Below are 20,736 nucleotides of genomic sequence, written 5' to 3'. Positions count from 1 at the left end.
GTTGGGAACACAAAGTTTCTTTTCAGTTGCAAACTCCACTCCATACATATATATGGGGAGGTACTATCTCCAACTCGGTTTTACAGTGAAAACTGCAGGAACTTCAAACCGGCACTAGGAAACAGACTGAGAAATCAGAGTAAAAGTTTCTCCTGCAACCCGTTCCCTTTGTGCTTGATAAACGAACGTCTCTCCACATGCTAATTTCTGAGAGATAAGTGTGTGTGAAAGACGTCCTTCACCTAGCTTGTTGGGAACACAAAGTTTCTTTTCAGTTGCAAACTCCACTCCATACATATATATGGGGAGGTACTAGCTCCAACTCGGTTTTACAGTGAAAACTGCAGGAACTTCAAACCGGCAGTAGGAAACAGACTGAGAAACCAGAGTTAAAGTTTCTCCTGCAAACATTTCCCATTGTCCTACATGAACTAACGTTTCTCCACATGCTCAGTTCTGAGAGATAACTGTGTGTGAAAGCCGTCCTTCACCTAGCATGTTGGGAACACAAAGTTTCTTTTCAGTTGCAAACTCCACTCCATACATATATATGGGGAGGTACTAGCTCCAACTCCGTTTTACAGTGAAAACTGCAGGAACTTCAAACCGGCACTAGGAAACAGACTGAGAAACCAAAGTAAAAGTTTCTCCTGCAACCCGTTCCCTTTGTGCTAGATGAACGAACGTCTCTCCACATGCTCAGTTCTGAGAGATAAATGTGTGTGAAAGCCGTCCTTCACCTTGCTTGTTGGGAACACAAAGTTTCTTTTCAGTTGCAAACTCCACTCCATACATATATATGGGGAGGTACTATCTCCAATTCGGTTTTACAGTGATAACTGCAGGAACTTCAAACCGGCACTAGGAAACAGACTGAGAAACCAGAGTAAAAGTTTCTCCTGCAACCCGTTCCCTTTGTGCTTGATAAACGAACCTCTCTCCACATGCTCAGTTCTGAGAGATAAGTGTGTGTGAAAGCCGTCCTTCACCTAGCTTGTTGGGAACACAAAGATTCTTTTCAGTTGCAAACTCCACTCCATACATATATATGGGGAGGTACTAGCTCCAAATCGGTTTTACATTGAAAACTGCAAGAACTTCAAACCGGCACTAGGAAACAGACTGAGAAACCAGAGTAAAAGTTTCTCCTGCAACCCGTTCCATTTGTGCTAGATGAACGAAGGTCTCTCCACATGCTCAGTTCTGAGAGATAAGTGTGTGTGAAAGCCGTCCTTCACCTAGCTTGTTGGGAACACGAAGTTTCTTTTCAGTTGCAAACTCCACTCCATAAATATATATGGGGAGGTACTAGCTCCAACTCGGTTATACAGTGAAAACTGCAGGAACTTCAAACCGGCACTAGGAAACAGACTGAGACACCAGAGTAGAAGTTTCTCCTGCAACCCTTTCCCTTTGTGCTAGATGAACGAACGTCTCACCACAAGCTCAGTTCTGAGAGATAAGTGTGTGTTAAAGCCGTTCTTCACCTAGCTTGTTGGGAACACAAAGATTCTTTTCAGTTGCAAACTCTACTCCATACATATATATGGGGAGGTACTAGCTCCAACTCGGTTTTACAGTGAAAACTGCAGGAACTTCAAACCGGCACTAGGAAACAGACTGAGAAACCAGAGTAAAAGTTTCTCCTGCAACCCGTTCCCTTTGTGCTTGATAAACGAACCTCTCTCCACATGCTCAGTTCTGAGAGATAAGTTTGTGTGAAAGCCGTCCTTCACCTAGCTTGTTGGGAACACAAAGATTCTTTTCAGTTGCAAACTCCACTCCATACATATATATGGGGAGGTACTAGCTCCAATTCGGTTTTACATTGAAAACTGCAGGAACTTCAAACCGGCACTAGGAAACAGACTGAGAAACCAGAGTAAAAGTTTCTCCTGCAACCCGTTCCATTTGTGCTAGATGAACGAAGGTCTCTCCACATGCTCAGTTCTGAGAGATAAGTGTGTGTGAAAGCCGTCCTTCACCTAGCTTGTTGGGAACACGAAGTTTCTTTTCAGTTGCAAACTCCACTCCATAAATATATATGGGGAGGTACTAGCTCCAACTCGGTTTTACAGTGAAAACTGCAGGAACTTCAAACCGGCACTAGGAAACAGACTGAGACACCAGAGTAGAAGTTTCCCCTGCAACCCTTTCCCTTTGTGCTAGATGAACGAACGTCTGACCACATGCTCAGTTCTGAGAGATAAGTGTGTGTTAAAGCCGTTCTTCACCTAGCTTGTTGGGAACACAAAGATTCTTTTCAGTTGCAAACTCTACTCCATACATATATATGGGGAGGTACTAGCTCCAACTCGGTTTTACAGTGAAAACTGCAGGAACTTCAAACCGGCACTAGGAAACAGACTGAGAAACCAGAGTAAAAGTTTCTCCTGCAACCCGTTCCCTTTGTGCTAGATGAACGAACGTCTCTCCACATGCTCAGTTCTGAGAGATAAGTGTGTGTGAAAGCCGTCCTTCACCTAGCTTGTTGGGAACACAAAGTTTCTTTTCAGTTGCAAACTCCACTCCATGCATATATATGGGGAGGTACTATCTCCAACTCGGTTTTACAGTGAAAACTGCAGGAACATCAAACCGGCACTAGGAAACAGACTAAGAAACCAGAGTAAAAGTTTCTCCTGCAACCCGTTCCCTTTGTGCTTGATAAACGAACGTCTCTCCACATGCTCAGTTCTGAGAGATAAGTGTGTGTGAAAGCCGTCCTTCACCCAGCTTGTTGGGAACACAAAGTTTCTTTTCAGTTGCAAACTCCACTCCATACATATATATGGGGAGGTACTAGCTCCAACTCGGTTTTACAGTGAAAACTGCAGGAACTTCAAACCGGCACTAGGAAACAGACTGAGAAACCAGAGTTAAAGTTTCTCCTGCAAACATTTCCCATTGTCCTACATGAACTAACGTTTCTCCACATGCTCAGTTCTGAGAGATAAGTGTGTGTGAAAGCCGTCCTTCACCTAGCTTGTTGAGAACACAAAGTTTCTTTTCAGTTGCAAACTCCACTCCATACATATATATGGGGTGGTACTAGCTCCAACTCGGTATTACAGTGAAAACTGCAGGAACATCAAACCGGCACTAGGAAACAGACTGAGACAAAAGAGTAAAAGTTTCTCGTGCAACCCGTTCTCTTTGTGCTAGATGAACGAACGTGTCTCCACATGCTCAGTTCTGAGAGATAAGTGTGTGTGAAAGCCGTCCTTCACCTAGCTTGTTGGGAACACAAAGTTTCTTTTGAGTTGCAAACTCCACTCCATACATATATATAGGGAGGTACTAGCTCCAACTCGGTTTTACAGTGAAAACTGCAGGATCTTCAAACCGGCACTAGGAAACAGACTGAGAAACCAGAGTAAAAGTTTCTCCTGCCACCCGTTCCTTGGTGCTAGATGAACGAACGTCTCTCCTCATGCTCAGTTATGAGAGATAAGTGTGTGTGAAAGCCGTCCTTCACCTAGCTTGTTGGGAACACAAAGTTTCTTTTCATTTGCAAACTCCACTCCATACATATATATGGGGAGGTACTAGCTCCAACTCGGTTTGACAGTGAAAACTGCAGGAACTTCAAACCGGCACTAGGAAACAGACTGAGAAACCAGAGTAAAAGTTTCTTCTGCAAACCGTTCCCTTTGTTCTAGATGAAAGAACGTCTCTCCACATGCTCAGTTCTGAGAGAAAATTGTGTGTGAAAGCCGTCATTCACCTAGCTTGTTGGGAACACAAAGTTTCTTTTCAGTTGCAAACTCCACTCCATACATATATATGGGGAGGTACTAGCTCCAACTCGGTATTACAGTGAAATTTTTACAGTGAAAACTGCAGGAACTTCAAACCGGCACTAGGAAACAGACTGAGAAACCAGAGTAAAAGTTTCTCCTGCAAACCGTTCCCATTGTGCTAGATGAATGAACGTCTCTCCACATGCTCAGTTCTGAGAGATAAGTGTGTGTGAAAGCCATTCTTCACCTAGCTTGTTGGGAACACAAAGTTTCTTTTCAGTTGCAAACTCCACTCCATACATATATATGGGGAGGTACTAGCTCCAACTCGGTTTAAAAGTGAAAACTGCAGGATTTTCAAACCGGCACTAGGAAACAGACTGAGAAACCAGAGTAAAAGTTTCTCCTGCAACCCGTTCCCTTTGTGCTAGATGAACGAACGTCTCTCCACATGCTCAGTTCTGAGAGATAAGTGTGTGTTAAAGCCGTTCTTCACCTAGCTTGTTGGGAACACAAAGATTCTTTTCAGTTGCAAACTCTACTCCATACATATATATGGGGAGGTACTAGCTCCAACTCGGTTTTACAGTGAAAACTGCAGGAACTTCAAACCGGCACTAGGAAACAGACTGAGAAACCAGAGTAAAAGTTTCTCCTGCAACCCGTTCCCTTTGTGCTAGATGAACGAACGTCTCTCCACATGCTCAGTTCTGAGAGATAAGTGTGTGTGAAAGCCGTCCTTCACCTAGCTTGTTGGGAACACAAAGTTTCTTTTCAGTTGCAAACTCCACTCCATGCATATATATGGGGAGGTACTATCTCCAACTCGGTTTTACAGTGAAAACTGCAGGAACATCAAACCGGCACTAGGAAACAGACTAAGAAACCAGAGTAAAAGTTTCTCCTGCAACCCGTTCCCTTTGTGCTTGATAAACGAACGTCTCTCCACATGCTCAGTTCTGAGAGATAAGTGTGTGTGAAAGCCGTCCTTCACCCAGCTTGTTGGGAACACAAAGTTTCTTTTCAGTTGCAAACTCCACTCCATACATATATATGGGGAGGTACTAGCTCCAACTCGGTTTCAAAGTGAAAACTGCAGGATTTTCAAACCGGCACTAGGAAACAGACTGAGAAACCAGAGTAAAAGTTTCTCCTGCAACCCGTTCCCTTTGTGCTAGATGAACGAACGTCTCTCCACATGCTCAGTTCTGAGAGATAAGTGTGTGTTAAAGCCGTTCTTCACCTAGCTTGTTGGGAACACAAAGATTCTTTTCAGTTGCAAACTCTACTCCATACATATATATGGGGAGGTACTAGCTCCAACTCGGTTTTACAGTGAAAACTGCAGGAACTTCAAACCGGCACTAGGAAACAGACTGAGAAACCAGAGTAAAAGTTTCTCCTGCAACCCGTTCCCTTTGTGCTAGATGAACGAACGTCTCTCCACATGCTCAGTTCTGAGAGATAAGTGTGTGTGAAAGCCGTCCTTCACCTAGCTTGTTGGGAACACAAAGTTTCTTTTCAGTTGCAAACTCCACTCCATGCATATATATGGGGAGGTACTATCTCCAACTCGGTTTTACAGTGAAAACTGCAGGAACATCAAACCGGCACTAGGAAACAGACTAAGAAACCAGAGTAAAAGTTTCTCCTGCAACCCGTTCCCTTTGTGCTTGATAAACGAACGTCTCTCCACATGCTCAGTTCTGAGAGATAAGTGTGTGTGAAAGCCGTCCTTCACCCAGCTTGTTGGGAACACAAAGTTTCTTTTCAGTTGCAAACTCCACTCCATACATATATATGGGGAGGTACTAGCTCCAACTCGGTTTTACAGTGAAAACTGCAGGAACTTCAAACCGGCACTAGGAAACAGACTGAGAAACCAGAGTTAAAGTTTCTCCTGCAAACATTTCCCATTGTCCTACATGAACTAACGTTTCTCCACATGCTCAGTTCTGAGAGATAAGTGTGTGTGAAAGCCGTCCTTCACCTAGCTTGTTGAGAACACAAAGTTTCTTTTCAGTTGCAAACTCCACTCCATACATATATATGGGGTGGTACTAGCTCCAACTCGGTATTACAGTGAAAACTGCAGGAACATCAAACCGGCACTAGGAAACAGACTGAGACAAAAGAGTAAAAGTTTCTCGTGCAACCCGTTCTCTTTGTGCTAGATGAACGAACGTGTCTCCACATGCTCAGTTCTGAGAGATAAGTGTGTGTGAAAGCCGTCCTTCACCTAGCTTGTTGGGAACACAAAGTTTCTTTTGAGTTGCAAACTCCACTCCATACATATATATAGGGAGGTACTAGCTCCAACTCGGTTTTACAGTGAAAACTGCAGGATCTTCAAACCGGCACTAGGAAACAGACTGAGAAACCAGAGTAAAAGTTTCTCCTGCCACCCGTTCCTTGGTGCTAGATGAACGAACGTCTCTCCTCATGCTCAGTTATGAGAGATAAGTGTGTGTGAAAGCCGTCCTTCACCTAGCTTGTTGGGAACACAAAGTTTCTTTTCATTTGCAAACTCCACTCCATACATATATATGGGGAGGTACTAGCTCCAACTCGGTTTGACAGTGAAAACTGCAGGAACTTCAAACCGGCACTAGGAAACAGACTGAGAAACCAGAGTAAAAGTTTCTTCTGCAAACCGTTCCCTTTGTTCTAGATGAAAGAACGTCTCTCCACATGCTCAGTTCTGAGAGAAAATTGTGTGTGAAAGCCTTCATTCACCTAGCTTGTTGGGAACACAAAGTTTCTTTTCAGTTGCAAACTCCACTCCATACATATATATGGGGAGGTACTAGCTCCAACTCGGTATTACAGTGAAATTTTTACAGTGAAAACTGCAGGAACTTCAAACCGGCACTAGGAAACAGACTGAGAAACCAGAGTAAAAGTTTCTCCTGCAAACCGTTCCCATTGTGCTAGATGAATGAACGTCTCTCCACATGCTCAGTTCTGAGAGATAAGTGTGTGTGAAAGCCATTCTTCACCTAGCTTGTTGGGAACACAAAGTTTCTTTTCAGTTGCAAACTCCACTCCATACATATATATGGGGAGGTACTAGCTCCAACTCGGTTTCAAAGTGAAAACTGCAGGATTTTCAAACCGGCACTAGGAAACAGACTGAGAAACCAGAGTAAAAGTTTCTCCTGCAACCCGTTCCCTTTGTGCTAGATGAACGAACGTCTCTCCACATGCTCAGTTCTGAGAGATAAGTGTGTGTGAAAGCCGTCGTTCACCTAGCTTGTTGGGAACACAAAGTTTCTTTTCAGTTGCAAACTCCACTCCATACATATATATGGGGAGGTACTAGCTCCAACTCGGTTTTACAGTGAAAACTGCAGGAAATTCAAACCGGCACTAGGAAACAGACTGAAAAACCAGAGTAAATGTTTCTCCTGCAACCCGTTCCCTTTGTGCTAGATGAACGAACGTCTCTCCACATGCTCAGTTCTGAGAGATAAGTGTGTGTGAAAGCCGTCCTTCACCTAGCTTGTTGGGAACACAAAGTTTCTTTTCAGTTGCAAACTCCACTCCATACATATATATGGGGAGGTACTATCTCCAACTCGGTTTTACAGTGAAAACTGCAGGAACTTCAAACCGGCACTAGGAAACAGATTGAGAAACCAGAGTAAAAGTTTCCCCTGCAACCCGTTCCCTTTGTGCTAGATGAACGAACGTCTCTCCACATGCTCAGTTCTGAGAGATAAGTGTGTGTGAAAGCCGTCCTTCACCTAGCTTGTTGGGAACACAAAGTTTCTTTACAGTTGCAAACTCCACTCCATACATATATATGGGGAGATACTAGCTCCAACTCGGTTTTACAGTGAAAACTGCAGGAACTTCAAACCGGCACTAGGAAACAGACTGAGAAACCAGAGTAAAAGTTTCTCCTGCCACCCGTTCCCTTTGTGCTAGATGAACGAACGTCTCTGCACATACTCAGTTCTGAGAGATAAGTGTGTGTGAAAGCCGTCCTTCACCTAGCTTGTTGGGAACACAAAGTTTCTTTTCAGTTGCAAACTCCACTCCATACATATATATGGGGAGGTACTAGCTCCAACTCGGTTTTACAGTGAAAACTGCAAGAACTTCAAACCGGCACTAGGAAACAGACTGAGAAACCAGAGTATAATTTTCTCCTGCAACCCGTTCCCCTTGTGCTACATGAAGGAACGTCTCTCCACATGCTCAATTCTGAGAGATAAGTGTGTGTGAAAGCCGTCCTTCACCTAGCTTGTTGGGAACACAAAGTTTCTTTTCAGTTGCAAATTCCACTCCATACATATATATGGGGAGGTACTAGCTCCAACTCGGTTTTACAGTGAAAACTGCAGGAACTTCAAACCGGCACTAGGAAACAGACTGAGAAACCAGAGTAAAAGTTTCTCCTGCAAACCGTTCCCATTGTGCTAGATGAATGAACGTCTCTCCACATGCTCAGTTCTGAGAGATAAGTGTGTGTGAAAGCCATTCTTCACCTAGCTTGTTGGGAACACAATGTTTCTTTTCAGTTGCAAACTCCACTCCATACATATATATGGGGAGGTACTAGCTCCAACTCGGTTTCAAAGTGAAAACTGCAGGATTTTCAAACCGGCACTAGGAAACAGACTGAGAAACCAGAGTAAAAGTTTCTCCTGCAACCCGTTCCCTTTGTGCTAGATGAACGAACGTCTCTCCACATGCTCAGTTCTGAGAGATAAGTGTGTGTGAAAGCCGTCGTTCACCTAGCTTGTTGGGAACACAAAGTTTCTTTTCAGTTGCAAACTCCACTCCATACATATATATGGGGAGGTACTAGCTCCAACTCGGTTTTACAGTGAAAACTGCAGGAAATTCAAACCGGCACTAGGAAACAGACTGAAAAACCAGAGTAAATGTTTCTCCTGCAACCCGTTCCCTTTGTGCTAGATGAACGAACGTCTCTCCACATGCTCAGTTCTGAGAGATAAGTGTGTGTGAAAGCCGTCCTTCACCTAGCTTGTTGGGAACACAAAGTTTCTTTTCAGTTGCAAACTCCACTCCATACATATATATGGGGAGGTACTAGCTCCAACTCGGTTTTACAGTGAAAACTGCAGGAACTTCAAACCGGCACTAGGAAACAGACTGAGAAACCAGAGTTAAAGTTTCTCCTGCAAACCGTTCCCATTGTTCTAGATGAACGAACGTTTCTCCACATGCTCAATTATGAGAGATAAGTGTGTGTGAAAGCCGTCATTCACCTAGCATGTTGGGAACACAAAGTTTCTTTTCAGTTGCAAACTCCACTCCATACATATATATGGGGAGGTACTAGCTCCAACACGGTTTTACAGTGAAAACTGCAGGAACTTCAAACCGGCACTAGGAAACAGACTGAGAAACCAGAGTAAAAGTTTCTCCTGCAACCCGTTCCATTTGTGCTAGATGAACGAACGTCTCTCCACATGCTCAGATCTGAGAGAAAAGTGTGTGTGAAAGCCGTCCTTCACCTAGCTTGTTGGGAACACAAAGTTTCTTTTCAGTTGCAAACTCCACTCCATACATATATATGGGGAGGTACTAGCTCCAAATCGGTTTTACAGTGAAAACTGCAGGAACTTCAAACCGGCTCTAGGAAACAGACTGAGAAACCAGAGTAAAAGTTTCTCCTGCAACCCGTTCCATTTGTGCTAGATGAACGAACGTCTCTCCACATGCTCAGTTCTGAGAGATAAGTGTGTGTGAAAGCCGTCCTTCACCTAGCTTGTTGGGAACACAAAGTTTCTTTTCAGTTGCAAACTCCACTCCATAAATATATATGGGGAGGTACTAGCTCCAACTCGGTTTTACAGTGAAAACTGCAGGAACTTCAAACCGGCACTAGGAAACAGACTGAGACACCAGAGTAGAAGTTTCTCCTGCAACCCTTTCCCTTTGTGCTAGATGAACGAACGTCTCTCCACATGCTCAGTTCTGAGAGATAAGTGTGTGTTAAAGCCGTCCTTCACCTAGCTTGTTGGGAACACAAAGATTCTTTTCAGTTGCAAACTCTACTCCATACATATATATGGAGAGGTACTAGCTCCAACTCGGTTTTACAGTGAAAACTGCAGGAACTTCAAACCGGCACTAGGAAACAGACTGAGAAACCAGAGTAAAAGTTTCTCCTGCAACTCGTTCCCTTTGTGCTAGATGAACGAACGTCTCTCCACATGCTCAGTTCTGAGAGATAAGTGTGTGTGAAATCCGTCCTTCACCTAGCTTGTTGGGAACACAAAGTTTCTTTTCAGTTGCAAACTCCACTCCATACATATATATGGGGAGGTACTATCTCCAACTCGGTTTTACAGTGATAACTGCAGGAACTTCAAACCGGCACTAGGAAACACACTGAGAAACCAGAGTAAAAGTTTCTCCTGCAACCCGTTCCCTTTGTGCTTGATAAACGAACGTCTCTCCACATGCTCAGTTCTGTGAGATAAGTGTGTGTGAAAGCCGTCCTTCACCCAGCTTGTTGGGAACACAAAGTTTCTTTTCAGTTGCAAACTCCACTCCATACATATATATGGGGAGGTACTAGCTCCAACTCGGTTTTACAGTGAAAACTGCAGGAACTTCAAACCGGCACTAGGAAACAGACTGAGAAACCAGAGTTAAAGTTTCTCCTGCAAACATTTCCCATTGTCCTACATGAACTAACGTTTCTCCACATGCTCAGTTCTGAGAGATAACTGTGTGTGGAAGCCGTCCTTCACCTAGCATGTTGGGAACACAAAGTTTCTTTTCAGTTGCAAACTCCACTCCATACATATATATGGGAAGGTACTAGCTCCAACTCGGTTTTACAGTGAAAACTGCAGGAACTTCAAACCGGCACTAGGAAACAGACTGAGAAACCAAAGTAAACGTTTCTCCTGCAACCCGTTCCCTTTGTGCTAGATGAACGAACGTCTCTCCACATGCTCAGTTCTGAGAGATAAATGTGTGTGAAAGCCGTCCTTCACCTTGCTTGTTGGGAACACAAAGTTTCTTTTCAGTTGCAAACTCCACTCCATACATATATATGGGGAGGTACTATCTCCAATTCGGTTTTACAGTGATAACTGCAGGAACTTCAAACCGGCACAAGGAAACAGACTGAGAAACCAGAGTAATAGTTTCTCCTGCAACCCGTTCCCTTTGTGCTTGATAAACGAACCTCTCTCCACATGCTCAGTTCTGAGAGATAAGTGTGTGTGAAAGCCGTCCTTCACCTAGCTTGTTGGGAACACAAAGTTTCTTTTCAGTTGCAAACTCCACTCCATACATATATATGGGGAGGTACTAGCTCCAACTCGGTTTTACAGTGAAAACTGCAGGAACTTCAAACCGGCACTAGGAAACAGACTGAGAAACCAGAGTAAAAGTTTCTCCTGCAACCCGTTCCCTTTGTGCTAGATGAAGGAACGTCTCTCCACATGCTCAGTTCTGAGAGATAAGTGTGTGTGAAAGCCGTCGTTCACCTAGCTTGTTGGGAACACAAAGTTTCTTTTCAGTTGCAAACACCACTCCATACATATATATGGGGAGGTACTAGCTCCAACTCGGTTTTACACTGAAAACTGCAGGAACTTCAAACCGGCACTAGGAAACAGGCTGAGAAACCTGAGTAAAAGTTTCTCCTGCAACCCGTTCCCTTTGTGCTAGATGAACTAACGTCTCTCCACATGCTCAGTTCTGAGAGATAAGTGTGTGTGAAAGCCGTCCTTCACCTAGCTTGTTGGGAACACAAAGTTTCTTTTCAGTTGCAAACTCCACTCCATACATATATATGGGGAGGTACTAGCTCCAACTCGGTTTTACAGTGAAAACTGCAGGAACTTCAAACCGGCACTTGGAAACAGACTGAGAAACCAGAGTAAAAGTTTCTCCTGCAACCGTTCCCTTTGTGCTAGATGAACGAAAGTCTCTCCACATGCTCAGTTCTGAGAGATAAGTGTGTGTGAAAGCCGTCGTTCAATTAGCTTGTTGGGAACACAAAGTTTCTTTTCAGTTGCAAACTCCACTCCATACATATATATGGGGAGGTACTAGCTCCAACTCGGTTTTACAGTGAAAACTGCAGGAACTTCAAACCGGCACTAGGAAACAGACTGAGAAACCAGAGTAAAAGTTTCTCCTGCCACCCGTTCCCTTTGTGCTAGATGAAGGAAAGTCTCTCCACATGCTCAGTTCTGAGAGATAAGTGTGTGTGAAATCCATCCTTCACCTAGCTTGTTGGGAACACAAAGTTTCTTTTCAGTTGCAAACTCCACTCCATACATATATATGGGGAGGTACAGGCTCCAACTCGATTTTAAAGTGAAAACTAAAGGAATTTCAAACCGGCACTAGGAAACAGACTGAGAAACCAGAGTAAAAGTTTCTCCTGCAACCCGTTCCCCTTGTGCTAGATGAAGGAACGTCTCTCCACATGCTCAATTCTGAGAGATAAGTGGGTGTGAAAGCCGTCCTTCACCTAGCTTGTTGGGAACACAAAGTTTCTTTTCAGTTGCAAACTCCACTCCATACATATATATGGGGAGGTACTAGCTCCAACTCCGTTTTACAGTGAAAACTGCAGGAACTTCAAACCGGCACTAGGAAACAGACTGAGAAACCAGAGTAAAAGTTTCTCCTGCAATCCGTTCCCTTTGTTCTAGATGAACGAAAGTCTCTCCACATGCTCAGTTCTGAGAGATAAGTGTGTGTGAAATCCATCCTTCACCTAGCTTGTTGGGAACACAAAGTTTCTTTTCAGTTGCAAACTCCACTCCATACATATATATGGGGAGGTACTAGCTCCAACTCGGTTTTACAGTGAAAACTGCAGGAACTTCAAACCGGCACTAGGAAACAGACTGAGAAACCAGAGTAAAAGTTTCTCCTGCCACCCGTTCCCTTTGTGCTAGATGAAGGAACGTCTCTCCACATGCTCAGTTCTGAGAGATAAGTGTGTGTGAAATCCATCCTTCACCTAGCTTGTTGGGAACACAAAGTTTCTTTTCAGTTGCAAACTCCACTCCATACGTATATATGGGGAGGTACAGGCTCCAACTCGATTTTAAAGTGAAAACTAAAGGAATTTCAAACCGGCACTAGGAAACAGTCTGAGAAACCAGAGTAAAAGTTTCTCCTGCAACCCGTTACCTTTGTGCTAGATGAACGAACGTCTCTCCACATGCTCAGTTCTGAGAGATATGTGTGTGTGAAAGCCGTCGTTCACCTAGCTTGTTGGGAACACAAAGTTTCTTTTCAGTTGCAAACTCCACTACATACATATATATGGGGAGGTACTAGCTCCAACTCCGTTTTACAGTGAAAACTGCAGGAACTTCAAACCGGCACTAGGAAACAGACTGAGAAACCAGAGTAAAAGTTTCTCCTGCAACCCGTTCCCTTTGTGCTAGATGAACGAACGTCTCTCCACATGCTCATTTCTGAGAGATAAGTGTGTGTGAAAGCCGTCCTTCACCTAGCTTGTTGGGAACACAAAGTTTCTTTTCAGTTGCAAACTCCAATCCATACATATATATGGGGAGGTACTAGCTCCAACTCAGTTTTACAGTGAAAACTGCAGGAACTTCAAACCGGCACTAGGAAACAGACTGAGAAACCAGTGTAAAAGTTTCTCCTGCAACCCGTTCCCTTTGTGCTAGATGAACAAACGTCTCTCCACATGCTCAGTTCTGAGAGATAAGTGTGTGTGAAAGCCGTCCTTCACCTAGCTTGTTGGGAACACAAAGTTTCTTTTCAGTTGCAAACTCCACTCCATACATATATATGGGGAGGTACTAGCTCCAACTCGGTTTTACAGTGAAAACTGCAGGAACTTCAAACCGGCACTAGGAAACAGACTGAGAAACCAGAGTAAAAGTTTCTCCTGCAACCCGTTCCCTTTGTGCTAGATGAACAAACGTCTCTCCACATGCTCAGTTCTGAGAGATAAGTGTGTGTGAAAGCCGTCCTTCACCTAGCTTGTTGGGAACACAAAGTTTCTTTTCAGTTGCAAACTCCACTCCATACATATATATGGGGAGGTACTAGCTCCAACTCGGTTTTACAGTGAAAACTGCAGGAACTTCAAACCGGCACTAGGAAACAGACTGAGAAACCAGAGTAAAAGTTTCTCCTGCCACCCGTTCCCTTTGTGCTAGATGAAGGAACGTCTCTCCACATGCTCAGTTCTGAGAGATAAGTGTGTGTGAAATCCACCCTTCACCTAGATTGTTGGGAACACAAAGTTTCTTTTCAGTTGCAAACTCCACTCCATACATATATATGGGGAGGTACAGGCTCCAACTCGATTTTAAAGTGAAAACTAAAGGAATTTCAAACCGGCACTAGGAAACAGACTGAGAAACCAGAGTAAAAGTTTCTCCTGCAACCCGTTCCCCTTGTGCTAGATGAATGAACGTCTCTCCACATGCTCAGTTCTGAGAGATAAGTGTGTGTGAAAGCCGTCCTTCACCTAGCTTGTTGGGAACACAAAGTTTCTTTTCAGTTGCAAACTCCACTCCATACATATATATGGGGAGGTACTATCTCCAACTCGGTTTTACAGTGAAAACTGCAGGAACTTCAAACCGGCACTAGGAAACAGACTGAGAAACCAGAGTAAAAGTTTCTCCTGCAACCCGTTCCCTTTGTGCTTGATAAACGAACGTCTCTCCACATGCTAATTTCTGAGAGATAAGTGTGTGTGAAAGACGTCCTTCACCTAGCTTGTTGGGAACACAAAGTTTCTTTTCAGTTGCAAACTCCACTCCATACATATATATGGGGAGGTACTAGCTCCAACTCGGTTTTATAGTGAAAACTGCAGGAACTTCAAACCGGCACTAGGAAACAGACTGAGAAACCAGAGTTAAGTTTCTCCTGCAAACCGTTCCCATTGTTCTAGATGAACGAACGTTTCTCCACATGCTCAATTATGAGAGATAAGTGTGTGTGAAACCCGTCCTTCACCTAGCATGTTGGGAACACAAAGTTTCTTTTCAGTTGCAAACTCCACTCCATACATATATATGGGGAGGTACTAGCTCCAACACGGTTTTACAGTGCAAACTGCAGGAACTTCAAACCGGCACTAGGAAACAGACTGAGGAACCAGAGTAAAAGTTTCTCCTGCAACCCGTTCCATTTGTGCTAGATGAACGAACGTCTCTCCACATGCTCAGATCTGAGAGATAAGTGTGTGTGAAAGCCGTCCTTCACCTAGCTTGTTGGGAACACAAAGTTTCTTTTCAGTTGCAAACTCCACTCCATAAATATATATGGGGAGGTACTAGCTCCAACTCGGTTTTACAGTGAAAACTGCAGGAACTTCAAACCGGCACTAGGAAACAGACTGAGACACCAGAGTAGAAGTTTCTCCTGCAAACCTTTCCCTTTGTGCTAGATGAACGAACGTCTCTCCACATGCTCAGTTTTGAGAGATAAGTGTCTGTGAAAGCCGTCCTTCACCTAGCTTGTTGGGAACACAAAGTTTCTTTTCAGTTGCAAACTCCACTCCATACATATATATGGGGAGGTACTATCTCCAACTCGGTTTTACAGTGAAAACTGCAGGAACTTCAAACCGGCACTAGGAAACAGACTGAGAAATCAGAGTAAAAGTTTCTCCTGCAACCCGTTCCCTTTGTGCTTGATAAACGAACGTCTCTCCACATGCTAATTTCTGAGAGATAAGTGTGTGTGAAAGACGTCCTTCACCTAGCTTGTTGGGAACACAAAGTTTCTTTTCAGTTGCAAACTCCACTCCATACATATATATGGGGAGGTACTAGCTCCAACTCGGTTTTACAGTGAAAACTGCAGGAACTTCAAACCGGCACTAGGAAACAGACTGAGAAACCAGAGTTAAAGTTTCTCCTGCAAACATTTCCCATTGTCCTACATGAACTAACGTTTCTCCACATGCTCAGTTCTGAGAGATAACTGTGTGTGAAAGCCGTCCTTCACCTAGCATGTTGGGAACACAAAGTTTCTTTTCAGTTGCAAACTCCACTCCATACATATATATGGGGAGGTACTAGCTCCAACTCCGTTTTACAGTGAAAACTGCAGGAACTTCAAACCGGCACTAGGAAACAGACTGAGAAACCAAAGTAAAAGTTTCTCCTGCAACCCGTTCCCTTTGTGCTAGATGAACGAACGTCTCTCCACATGCTCAGTTCTGAGAGATAAATGTGTGTGAAAGCCGTCCTTCACCTTGCTTGTTGGGAACACAAAGTTTCTTTTCATTTGCAAACTCCACTCCATACATATATATGGGGAGGTACTATCTCCAATTCGGTTTTACAGTGATAACTGCAGGAACTTCAAACCGGCACTAGGAAACAGACTGAGAAACCAGAGTAAAAGTTTCTCCTGCAACCCGTTCCCTTTGTGCTTGATAAACGAACCTCTCTCCACATGCTCAGTTCTGAGAGATAAGTGTGTGTGAAAGCCGTCCTTCACCTAGCTTGTTGGGAACACAAAGATTCTTTTCAGTTGCAAACTCCACTCCATACATATATATGGGGAGGTACTAGCTCCAAATCGGTTTTACATTGAAAACTGCAGGAACTTCAAACCGGCACTAGGAAACAGACTGAGAAACCAGAGTAAAAGTTTCTCCTGCAACCCGTTCCATTTGTGCTAGATGAACGAAGGTCTCTCCACATGCTCAGTTCTGAGAGATAAGTGTGTGTGAAAGCCGTCCTTCACCTAGCTTGTTGGGAACACGAAGTTTCTTTTCAGTTGCAAACTCCACTCCATAAATATATATGGGGAGGTACTAGCTCCAACTCGGTTTTACAGTGAAAACTGCAGGAACTTCAAACCGGCACTAGGAAACAGACTGAGACACCAGAGTAGAAGTTTCTCCTGCAACCCTTTCACTTTGTGCTAGATGAACGAACGTCTCACCACATGCTCAGTTCTGAGAGATAAGTGTGTGTTAAAGCCGTTCTTCACCTAGCTTGTTGGGGACACAAAGATTCTTTTCAGTTGCAAACTCTACTCCATACATATATATGGGGAGGTACTAGCTCCAACTCGGTTTTACAGTGAAAACTGCAGGAACTTCAAACCGGCACTAGGAAACAGACTGAGAAACCAGAGTAAAAGTTTCTCCTGCAACCCGTTCCCTTTGTGCTAGATGAACGAACGTCTCTCCACATGCTCAGTTCTGAGAGATAAGTGTGTGTGAAAGCCGTCCTTCACCTAGCTTGTTGGGAACACAAAGTTTCTTTTCAGTTGCAAACTCCACTCCATGCATATATATGGGGAGGTACTATCTCCAACTCGGTTTTACAGTGAAAACTGCAGGAACTTCAAACCGGCACTAGGAAACAGACTAAGAAACCAGAGTAAAAGTTTCTCCTGCAACCCGTTCCCTTTGTGCTTGATAAACGAACGTCTCTCCACATGCTCAGTTCTGAGAGATAAGTGTGTGTGAAAGCCGTCCTTCACCCAGCTTGTTGGGAACACAAAGTTTCTTTTCAGTTGCAAACTCCACTCCATACATATATATGGGGAGGTACTAGCTCCAACTCGGTTTTACAGTGAAAACTGCAGGAACTTCAAACCGGCACTAGGAAACAGACTGAGAAACCAGAGTTAAAGTTTCTCCTGCAAACATTTCCCATTGTCCTACATGAACTAACGTTTCTCCACATGCTCAGTTCTGAGAGATAAGTGTGTGTGAAAGCCGTCCTTCACCTAGCTTGTTGAGAACACAAAGTTTCTTTTCACTTGCAAACTCCACTCCATACATATATATGGGGTGGTACTAGCTCCAACTCGGTATTACAGTGAAAACTGCAGGAACATCAAACCGGCACTAGGAAACAGACTGAGACAAAAGAGTAAAAGTTTCTCGTGCAACCCGTTCCCTTTGTGCTAGATGAACGAACGTGTCTCCACATGCTCAGTTCTGAGAGATAAGTGTGTGTGAAAGCCGTCCTTCACCTAGCTTGTTGGGAACACAAAGTTTCTTTTGAGTTGCAAACTCCACTCCATACATATATATAGGGAGGTACTAGCTCCAACTCGGTTTTACAGTGAAAACTGCAGGATCTTCAAACCGGCACTAGGAAACAGACTGAGAAACCAGAGTAAAAGTTTCTCCTGCCACCCGTTCCTTGGTGCTAGATGAACGAACGTCTCTCCTCATGCTCAGTTATGAGAGATAAGTGTGTGTGAAAGCCGTCCTTCACCTAGCTTGTTGGGAACACAAAGTTTCTTTTCATTTGCAAACTCCACTCCATACATATATATGGGGAGGTACTAGCTCCAACTCGGTTTGACAGTGAAAACTGCAGGAACTTCAAACCGGCACTAGGAAACAGACTGAGAAACCAGAGTAAAAGTTTCTTCTGCAAACCGTTCCCTTTGTTCTAGATGAAAGAACGTCTCTCCACATGCTCAGTTCTGAGAGAAAATTGTGTGTGAAAGCCGTCATTCACCTAGCTTGTTGGGAACACAAAGTTTCTTTTCAGTTGCAAACTCCACTCCATACATATATATGGGGAGGTACTAGCTCCAACTCGGTATTACAGTGAAATTTTTACAGTGAAAACTGCAGGAATTTCAAACCGGCACTAGGAAACAGACTGAGAAACCAGAGTAAAAGTTTCTCCTGCAAACCGTTCCCATTGTGCTAGATGAATGAACGTCTCTCCACATGCTCAGTTCTGAGAGATAAGTGTGTGTGAAAGCCATTCTTCACCTAGCTTGTTGGGAACACAAAGTTTCTTTTCAGTTGCAAACTCCACTCCATACATATATATGGGGAGGTACTAGCTCCAACTCGGTTTCAAAGTGAAAACTGCAGGATTTTCAAACCGGCACTAGGAAACAGACTGAGAAACCAGAGTAAAAGTTTCTCCTGCAACCCGTTCCCTTTGTGCTAGATGAACGAACGTCTCTCCACATGCTCAGTTCTGAGAGATAAGTGTGTGTGAAAGCCGTCGTTCACCTAGCTTGTTGGGAACACAAAGTTTCTTTTCAGTTGCAAACTCCACTCCATACATATATATGGGGAGGTACTAGCTCCAACTCGGTTTTACAGTGAAAACTGCAGGAAATTCAAACCGGCACTAGGAAACAGACTGAAAAACCAGAGTAAATGTTTCTCCTGCAACCCGTTCCCTTTGTGCTAGATGAACGAACGTCTCTCCACATGCTCAGTTCTGAGAGATAAGTGTGTGTGAAAGCCGTCCTTCACCTAGCTTGTTGGGAACACAAAGTTTCTTTTCAGTTGCAAACTCCACTCCATACATATATATGGGGAGGTACTATCTCCAACTCGGTTTTACAGTGAAAACTGCAGGAACTTCAAACCGGCACTAGGAAACAGATTGAGAAACCAGAGTAAAAGTTTCCCTGCAACCCGTTCCCTTTGTGCTAGATGAACGAACGTCTCTCCACATGCTCAGTTCTGAGAGATAAGTGTGTGTGAAAGCCGTCCTTCACCTAGCTTGTTGGGAACACAAAGTTTCTTTACAGTTGCAAACTCCACTCCATACATATATATGGGGAGATACAAGCTCCAACTCGGTTTTACAGTGAAAACTGCAGGAACTTCAAACCGGCACTAGGAAACAGACTGAGAAACCAGAGTAAAAGTTTCTCCTGCCACCCGTTCCCTTTGTGCTAGATGAACGAACGTCTCTGCACATACTCAGTTCTGAGAGATAAGTGTGTGTGAAAGCCGTCCTTCACCTAGCTTGTTGGGAACACAAAGTTTCTTTTCAGTTGCAAACTCCACTCCATACATATATATGGGGAGGTACTAGCTCCAACTCGGTTTTACAGTGAAAATTGCAAGAACTTCAAACCGGCACTAGGAAACAGACTGAGAAACCAGAGTATAATTTTCTCCTGCAACCCGTTCCCCTTGTGCTACATGAAGGAACTTCTCTCCACATGCTCAATTCTGAGAGATAAGTGTGTGTGAAAGCCGTCCTTCACCTAGCTTGTTGGGAACACAAAGTTTCTTTTCAGTTGCAAATTCCACTCCATACATATATATGGGGAGGTACTAGCTCCAACTCGGTTTTACAGTGAAAACTGCAGGAACTTCAAACCGGCACTAGGAAACAGACTGAGAAACCAGAGTAAAAGTTTCTCCTGCAAACCGTTCCCATTGTGCTAGATGAATGAACGTCTCTCCACATGCTCAGTTCTGAGAGATAAGTGTGTGTGAAAGCCATTCTTCACCTAGCTTATTGGGAACACAAAGTTTCTTTTCAGTTGCAAACTCCACTCCATACATATATATGGGGAGGTACTAGCTCCAACTCGGTTTCAAAGTGAAAACTGCAGGATTTTCAAACCGGCACTAGGAAACAGACTGAGAAACCAGAGTAAAAGTTTCTCCTGCAACCCGTTCCCTTTGTGCTAGATGAACGAACGTCTCTCCACATGCTCAGTTCTGAGAGATAAGTGTGTGTGAAAGCCGTCGTTCACCTAGCTTGTTGGGAACACAAAGTTTCTTTTCAGTTGCAAACTCCACTCCATACATATATATGGGGAGGTACTAGCTCCAACTCGGTTTTACAGTGAAAACTGCAGGAAATTCAAACCGGCACTAGGAAACAGACTGAAAAACCAGAGTAAATGTTTCTCCTGCAACCCGTTCCCTTTGTGCTAGATGAACGAACGTCTCTCCACATGCTCAGTTCTGAGAGATAAGTGTGTGTGAAAGCCGTCCTTCACCTAGCTTGTTGGGAACACAAAGTTTCTTTTCAGTTGCAAACTCCACTCCATACATATATATGGGGAGGTACTATCTCCAACTCGGTTTTACAGTGAAAACTGCAGGAACTTCAAACCGGCACTAGGAAACAGATTGAGAAACCAGAGTAAAAGTTTCCCTGCAACCCGTTCCCTTTGTGCTAGATGAACGAACGTCTCTCCACATGCTCAGTTCTGAGAGATAAGTGTGTGTGAAAGCCGTCCTTCACCTAGCTTGTTGGGAACACAAAGTTTCTTTACAGTTGCAAAC

This window comes from Camelus dromedarius, unplaced genomic scaffold (genome assembly GCF_036321535.1).
Source record: "Camelus dromedarius isolate mCamDro1 unplaced genomic scaffold, mCamDro1.pat HAP1_SCAFFOLD_7, whole genome shotgun sequence".
NCBI classification, from domain to species: Eukaryota; Metazoa; Chordata; class Mammalia; order Artiodactyla; family Camelidae; genus Camelus; species Camelus dromedarius.
This window is presented reverse-complemented; position numbering follows the sequence as displayed.